The sequence below is a fragment of the Xylocopa sonorina genome, chromosome 12 (assembly GCF_050948175.1).
Source record: "Xylocopa sonorina isolate GNS202 chromosome 12, iyXylSono1_principal, whole genome shotgun sequence".
Taxonomy (NCBI): Eukaryota; Metazoa; Arthropoda; class Insecta; order Hymenoptera; family Apidae; genus Xylocopa; species Xylocopa sonorina.
The window spans coordinates 3739289-3747801 of NC_135204.1; the positions used below are offsets into that span (position 1 = coordinate 3739289).

Here is an 8513-nt window from a genome sequence, read left to right on the forward strand (position 1 = left end):
ATTTAAACAGTGAATTTGGTACAAACTGGTCATGAAAAAGTATTGGTGCGCTATTGTATTTATTTTTCTTCTTAAAATCTTATCAGACAATAACAGATACTCACGTGTGATTACAAAAGTTTAAATATTGAGAAATAAGATATAGAAATTGATTATAACAGTGTATTATTAAAAAGCGTAAATATGCGTTCATACTGTTTGTAGCCTTTGTAGATTAATTTGTGATTCTGTAATTACAGCAATCAAAGTTTTCATGTTGTACAAAGAACTATACACTTTCAACAAAATAAATATTGTCATTATAAATATATTTCGATATTGATCTTTTTTTACACGTACGACATAGTATATATAGATATTCTTAACTAAGAGGTAGTTTTAATTATTGGATAAGCAATAAACTCGTTTGTACTTCAATTATACGTAAATGACTCTCCTAAATATAAAATTCTCTCGCCTCATAATTCCAACAAACTAAATTAATCAAATTACTTCATAACAATTATTAATTCCGTTCAAACTAATTTACAAATAAAAAGATTACGTATAACAATAACTATGCTAATAATTTAAATTTCTGACAACACAATCCTACACGATACTTCACTTTCTACTAAATCATAAACTCATAAATCTTTAATCAAATATAAATACATATAACAGCATATATTATACATATAAAGCAATAGTTTATACACAACAGCAACAACACGAAACATAACTAATAAATGGGAAAGTAAAATCTTGATAGACAAATGCTAATCATAATATATTACTGCAGCCATTACTTAATTATCACGATGTCATTGCAGGCACTAAACTGCAGAAAAAGCCTGGACGCTCACGTGACCGTACGCGTGCACTGTAATTAAAAGAAGATCACCTTCAGCCGTGTAGGTAAAATCGTCTGCGCTACCAACACGTACGAATGGAATCGTGGTACGCGTAAACGTGGAAAAGCATGTAACGATTATATCCAGTTGCGTGTTCGTCCACGTTCCATCCTGGCACACCTAACCATCCAGGCATCCCTTAACCGTTTGTTCAACCCTCCAGCCAGCGTGTGGCCAGTCAGTTAGTCAGTTAGTCAGATCCTGGCACGCGATCTACACATTTGATTCTGCCTTCAAACGATCCAATCCGTCTATTTATTGCTGCCCTGAGTTTCCAGTCCTCATTTCTAATTCGAGGACCAAATTGAGCAATTCTCGTTGTATATTAAATTTGTATTTTTTAATCGATGGTTAATATGAACCAATGTTGTAGCTCTTTTCATTGGCATATAGCTTCTTTTTATTTGTGAATTCTATTTTGTGAAATCTTATATTTCTTTTTTGGATTAAGAAATAGTAGAAATGGGACTTGGTTTAAGTATAGTCCTTTTATGAAAGATTTTTAATTTATAGGATGCAATTTGTCTTATAAAAAAAGTAACCTAATTTACACTATTGTTTAAATTAATATTTGGAGCTGAAAGCGATGATACTTTTAGTAAATAAAGAAATGTAATTAAAGAGACAGTTATGAAATATATTATCAACAGAAGTAATCGCCATTTTGAAACAAAACTAAGAGATTCTCTACCATTAATAGTATTTTAAACCAAATAACTAAAAAGTACAAATAAAAATTAAATAAACATTTTTTTCCTTGCATCAACTTTGAACAAATTCTTCTAATCTCAAAAATCTTCTCTAGAAAAATAAAAACCAAAATTGTCATGCCATCCAACAAATCCTTATTATTCTCTCGCAAAATTAAACCATTTACATTGCAAGCTGCATCGATAAGTAATTTTGAGAATGAAAATAAAAGAAATCGTTATTATACAGTGTGAGTTACTTAAGTCGAACAGCCAGATTGATTGGTAAAATACATATGTTGCGTGTAAGAACGCTGACATCCAGGCACGTTCGAAGATGCTCGATAAAGGGGATGACAGACGAGAGGAGGATACAAATTTCGAGATTCCTCGCGGGTTTTTGTCTACTGGCGACGATTGCGCCTCTGAGCGTGAAAGGGAAGCCAGTTTTACTGGTTCACTTTGCAGATGCGGCTGCAGATGCAGCTGGTAGGATGGCTGCATCTATATAGATAAAGCAGTTATGTCTATATGTCGTGTTTCGAGACACGGGACCGTGGCTTTCTCTATCCGGCCGACAAAAGGGCAGCCCACGGATAAATATGTAACTATAAAAAAGGATAAATACTCACGGTCAAGAGTCAATATTGTGAGAGAGCCCCGGTCAGGCATCGTTCTGTATAAGGCGGATCCCGTATTTAGGAAGCACCGCGCGCATTTTTATCCGCTTTCTAAGAAAGTATTTCCCTGACTTTTACCTACGCGCGGGAACCTTACCTTCCTCCGTTATTTTGCTTCGCGCGCTGTTTGTTTTCGCCCTCGCGTTTTCATTATTCGTCGCTCGAACGCGTGACGAAAATTATTTTTCTTTTTTTTTGGGCAATGTAGAATTTTGAAATGTTGCAGAATCTGGTAAGGTTTCGATCCTTTTGTAAATTTAGAATAACCTATGTGATGTTGGTTTTTTTTAAGGGTTGTAGGGAGAAGACGATGTGTAATATTCTATTATAGTTTTAGGACAGTTTCGAGGAAAGTATTATTTGTAATTGTGCAAATTAATTTCTGTGTTTGTGCTTGATTTCTTTTGAAATTAAAAAGATTATTGACGATATAAAAATATATCATAATTAAATGGTAAATGGAGTTTATTAAGAACTTAATGTTTGCAATTTTATCTTCTGTGGTTTCGATTACCAAATGAATTTTAGCAATTTGAATGAACTTTTATGTAAATTGCAGAAGACATACATATCAGTTATTTTAAAAGTATCTAGTTCACTGTAAAATCATTATTTGTAGTTAAATGCACTTTTCAAAAATTCACTACTTCGTCGTTCAAGACTAAAATCTTGTAAAAATTAATTTCTTGAAAGTTTTCGAGCAAATGTTCATTACCCTTGCATAGAGCAATTTTAGAACATTAATTTTAATGTTCCTTAATGTATCAGATATATTGACGTATCGCGTATCATATGTATTGAAATTTCAAGTTTCACGTGTCATATCTAATATTGCATAAATATGTTAAAGAGAGAGAGAGGGAGAGAAAAGATTTGCTCTACAAATCTCCGTAGAAATAGATAGTAATTTATTTAAATTTTAAAAGTGTATAAAATCTAGCTCACACATAGAAATAATTTTTATCGATCTAACCTTCTGTTTTAAATAACATATTAAAAGGAAAAGATGGCAAAGAAGTTCTGGAAAAAACGCTTTCCTTTTTTGAATATAGCTAAATGATTAATTTAAAATTAGAAAATGGAAGTGGATGTTAGAATTTCTCTGGTATGTTTCTCGTTTCTAGATTTTGAGGCAGTTTCTTAAAGTAGCAAGTCTCAAATATTCACGAATAACATAAAATGTAGAATAATGAATTCCATCTACTAATTACGAAGCTTACACTTGTATAACATGTTATAGCTACACAGGATGAGTCATTTAATTGTATCAAGTAAAGTTTACTGGAAAACTATTTAAAAAATCTTTGAAACAAACATTTTTTAGTATCAAGCAAAATTTGAAATCTAACAAGTAGTTTCCACCATTCTTCTATACAAAAACAAATTTACAGGTAAATTTAGGTGTTCCATTTGAAATAACTCACTCTGCATAGCTAAATAACTTCCCTTACTTTTTCATTTCAAACAGAAAGCATGAAACAACAATTCCAATTCAGAAACTCAAGAAAAACATGCTTAACAGTATTTTCAAGCTGTAACCAAAAAATATATTCCTAATCACGCGTCAAATAATTCGTCATTATTTCGAAAAAGGGTGAAACTGCGAGAAAATGATTGTTCTTTTTATCGAAAAAACAAACGATCGTCGATAGGTGGTACACGTTGTCGCGTTGCGAGTACGTTCCAGCTGCGGATCGGGAAGCTATATAGGCAACACGGTGATAAAATCTCCATGGCGGGCGTAGCAAGAAGATAACGAAATAAGCTCGATCGATGCGAAAGTTTCCCCGCTAAAAGCTTTCGGATCGCCGGTAAATTTGTCACTGACCGATTATGGCGAGCAAAGAGAGAAAGAGCGGAGTAATCGTCGGCTCGCATCGCGGCCACATTACATATTAACTCCCAGCGAATTTTACATCGCGACGAAATCCGTTTTTTATGCCCGCTAGATTAAGCTCGTCGACCGAGTTTCTGGTTAGAACCGCGCTGCGCTTCCAGTCTCGCCTTCTGACTTAGGAATCTCGTTTGCAACCCCCTAATTGGACGACCAACGAATCGTGCGCGACGCGTCGATGCGTTCCACGTTCACGTTTGATAAGAATTGTATGCTGCTGGCGAACAATTTCATAGAAATTGATGAATTATGGATCATTAAGGTGTAGCGATTTGTTGCAAGGAAAAGAAAATGAAGGACTTTTAGGAAATATTATGAATCTAAGGCTCTAGAACCGCGCTGCGCTTTCAGTCTCGCCTTCTGACGTAGGAATCTCGTTTACAACCCCCTAATTGGACGACCAACGAATCGTGCGCGACGCGTCGATGCGTTCCACGTTCACGTTTGATAAGAATTGTATGCTGCTGGCGAGCAATTTCATAGAAACTGATTTAAATGCGATTTATTAACTAGAATTATGGACCATTAAGGTGTAACGATTTATTATAAGAAACAGAAAATGGAGGACTTTTAGAAAATATTACGAATGTAAGGCTCTAGTATGTATTTTGTTTTTTTTTTAAATTCAATTAATTGGAACTTTGATAATATTATTATAATTATTTGCTGTTTTTTCTTGTAGACTACTTGCTTTTCGTGTAATTTAATAAGGTACACGTTTGATAAGAATTGTACGCTGCTGGCGAGCAATTTCGAGTTTTATAGAAATTGATTCAAATGCGATTTATTAACTAGAATTATGGACCATTAAGGTGTAGCGATTTGTTATAAGAAACAGAAAATGGAGGACTTTTAGAAAATATTACGAATGTAAGGCTCTAGAACCGCGCTGCGCTTCCAGTCTCGTCTTCTGACGTCTGAATCTCGTTTACAACCCCTTAATTGGACGACCAACGAATCGTGCGCGACGCGTAGATGCGTTCCAGGTACACGTTTGATAAGAATTGTACGCTGCTGGCGAGAAATTTCGAGTTCTGGAGAAATTGATTTAAATGCGATTTATTAACTAGAATTATGAGTCATTAAGATGTAGCGATTTGTTGCAAGGAAAAGAAAATGAAGGAAGTTTTAGAAAATACAACGAATGTAAGGATCTAGTATGTACTTTGTTTTTTTTCAAATTCAATTGATGGGAATTTTGATAATAATGTTTTTATTTAGAATTTGTAAAAATCTATTTTTCATTATTTGCTACTTTTTCTCATAGACTACTTCCTTTTCGTGTAATTTCTTTTTTTAGTAAATTTATGGTTAAGTTTTATTCTAAAATAAAATATGTAAATAGATATTACTCTTCATAAATTTACATTAATCAATCGTCAACATCTGTAATCGTAAAAAATCAGTAATTTGTTAGAATAACGATTCTACTTAAATTCTCGAAAATAATGATTTCAGATGCTTTGTGATATTGAGTTACGACGTTCTTATACTTTTACTAAGTCTCTTATACTTATCATTTAATATTTGTGTTATTATTGCAGCAAGCGAACGATACAACAGTTTAAGTTTGTGAAAGTTAATCATTTGTGAAACTTGTTCGCGTACACGCATATTTGAAATAACCGAATGGATCTTATAAAATAGTTTCAATATGGCGCGAGGAATTCCAATTAGAGAATCATAATTATGTTCAGACAGCACGTTCTCTTGTACAATTTAATTTCCGTTTCTTGCCACATTTGTGAGCGCGATTCCATCGTTAATTATTATCTACGAGCCCTCGCGAGTTTTCCACCTGTTCATTAAAGAGATGCATTATCTTTTTCAGCAACCCCCCTTTCACGGGTTCTTACAGAAAATGACTCGATGTACTTCTTTCAGTCGATTCCACCGCTGACTTTAATTCTACGCCGTTAACATAATTTATTATTTACTTTCTGGCCGTCATTCTGGTTCCCTGCCATTACTCTGACAAGTTACAATTTATCTGATTAATTAATCGACTCTTAATGGCACTTCTTAATTGCCACATTGTGGTATCAATGCGGCGAACAGGATAATTGGCAAACTGGAAATTAAAATTCGTTAGAACGTGAAATCGTGCTTAATAATATTTCCTTCGTTAATTCATTTTCGATTCGAATTTTTAATAAAAGACGTGGGATTTTAATTTATAATATTTCACGTATAGTGTTGCGCGTAATTATTAACGTAATTTATCTTATCGGCATACGTGACTGATTTATTGCGGTTTTGTTTTACTGAATTTTTATTAAAGTACGAACTTGTTTTTTGTAAATTCATTGGGGTATTAATTGGAATTGTGAATATTTTAAAATTATAATTTAATAATAATTAAATTAGTTTTCTAAAGTCATTGGAGTTCAACGAACCTGTTTTATTTTTCTTTTTATTACTTGTATTTCATATTCAAAAGATTTTAGAAAACTTTGTTCAACTTTCTTCACTCAGCTGAGAATATGGTGTCTTAAAAAGATTAGAATAATAATAATAGTAATTTGTCATAATAGTAATAATAATAATAGTAATTTGTAATAATAGTAATAGTAATTTATAATAATAGTAATAATAATAATAGTGATCATAATTACATTGAGACAAAACATCTATATTAGACTTGATAGTGCTAGAATTCCTATTTCTGCCTCCTTTTTCTTAATAAACATGGTACTCTATATTTATCTGGATCATCAGATTATCATATTTTTTGTTTATTACGTTAATATCACAAGAAATTAATAAAAAGAAAGAATGTCATTAAAATCCATGAAAAACTAGCTTTTCGATAAGTTCGACATAATTCGCATTGTATAATAAAATTACACGGAAACTAGCACGTACTAAAATTTTTATGCGTAATAAAATACTAAAAGTTAATATTTATTTTTAACCACATAATTGCAAATTGTTACAAATATTTATATTTTAACAATCAAAAAATCCCATATGGTCTAGTGGCTAGAATACCTGGCTTTCACCCAGGAGGCTCGGGTTCGATTCCCGGTATGGGAAATGGTGATTAATTTTTTTATAATAAATTCATATTTTTTAAAAGTATAACTAGCGAAATCGAACCTTTTTTCTCAGTATATATTATTATTATCAAACGTATATATTTCTACCTTAGATATCTTTGCACATATTAATCCACAACATTTTGCATAATTTACATTCTGTAAATGCTAAGTATTTTCGGTGTAATGACTGATATACGCATCTACTTTTACTGTATATATCGCTGTTCCATTGAAGGCAGTTGTAAGGTGATCTGGATGAAGTGAGTCAGAAGGGCGAGGACAGGGCGAAGAAGGACGGAGGAGGCTCTCGTTTCGGGTCTGCTTAAGTGGAGTCTTCAGTAAGCATTTACAATGGACGCGGGTGTAGTTTAGTCAGGTCAAAATTGTCTTATATAGAAATCGAAGGGCGAAAACGAGGACTTGGGAGAAACTGTTCGCGTTGTTATCCATCTAGTGGCGAGTGTGAGAGAATCGTCACATTGGTAAAAATTAAGTAGTCCATGTAATGAAAAAAATATCAAATATATATGAACAATATAATATATGTTCGATTGAATTTGCTTTTATATTGTCTTTGCATACATTTATTACTTTTATGCTGTACTGTTTTGTTATATTAATTCTTATATATTTTATTGCCTCTTTTTAGTTAAAATGAAAGTTACAATTATATAAAAGGACCAAGTAATATCAATTGTAATCTCAACTAATAACAACGAATAATTAGAAATATTAAATATAAATATTAAAAATTTCGAAAATAATACAAACGTAAGGCTCTAACATATATTTCACACGTATTATTTTTGATGAAAAATTGTAGAAAGTCGATCGATCAAAATTCTAATAATTCAGTTCTTATTTGAAGTGTATAAAAATCTATCATTTTTCATTATTTATCTTAGTCTTAAGACTTTCAGATCGCACCAACGATTTACAAAAAATTCCAACAGTACCTCGAAAACTACCCTAATCACGAGGACACCTCGTTACTTCCATTCCACGTTTCAAGTCGAAGGTGCAATCTGCGAAATCTGTTCATCAGCGCGTCGTCGAGTTTGACGTTCGAATTTCGCTTTCCTCGTCCCGAAGTGACACGGCGGCTCAAGATCGAGACGCAGATCCCCGTGGGCAAACTTAAGAGGCGCGATCGCGCGCACAATCGAAAATAGAAACGCCCGTTAGGCTCGCAGGGCGATCGGTGCGGCGTTCAAGCTATTATTTCCGCAGAATGCAGGTGTTGCCTTCAGCAGACAGGACTAGAGGTCCTCGAGTAGAGTAGCATCCTACCCTAGATCAAAGATCCGTGCCGCTGC

The 8513-nt window shown here is 33.2% G+C and overlaps 1 non-coding gene across 1 annotated transcript; it reads left to right on the forward strand.

Annotated features, from left to right (window-relative positions):
* Window positions 1-7120: 7120 nt before the first annotated feature.
* Trnae-uuc (transfer RNA glutamic acid (anticodon UUC)) lies at window positions 7121-7192 on the forward strand. The gene has a single exon. It is a non-coding gene; the product is annotated as a tRNA-Glu (tRNA).
* The last annotated feature ends 1321 nt before the right edge of the window (window positions 7193-8513 follow it).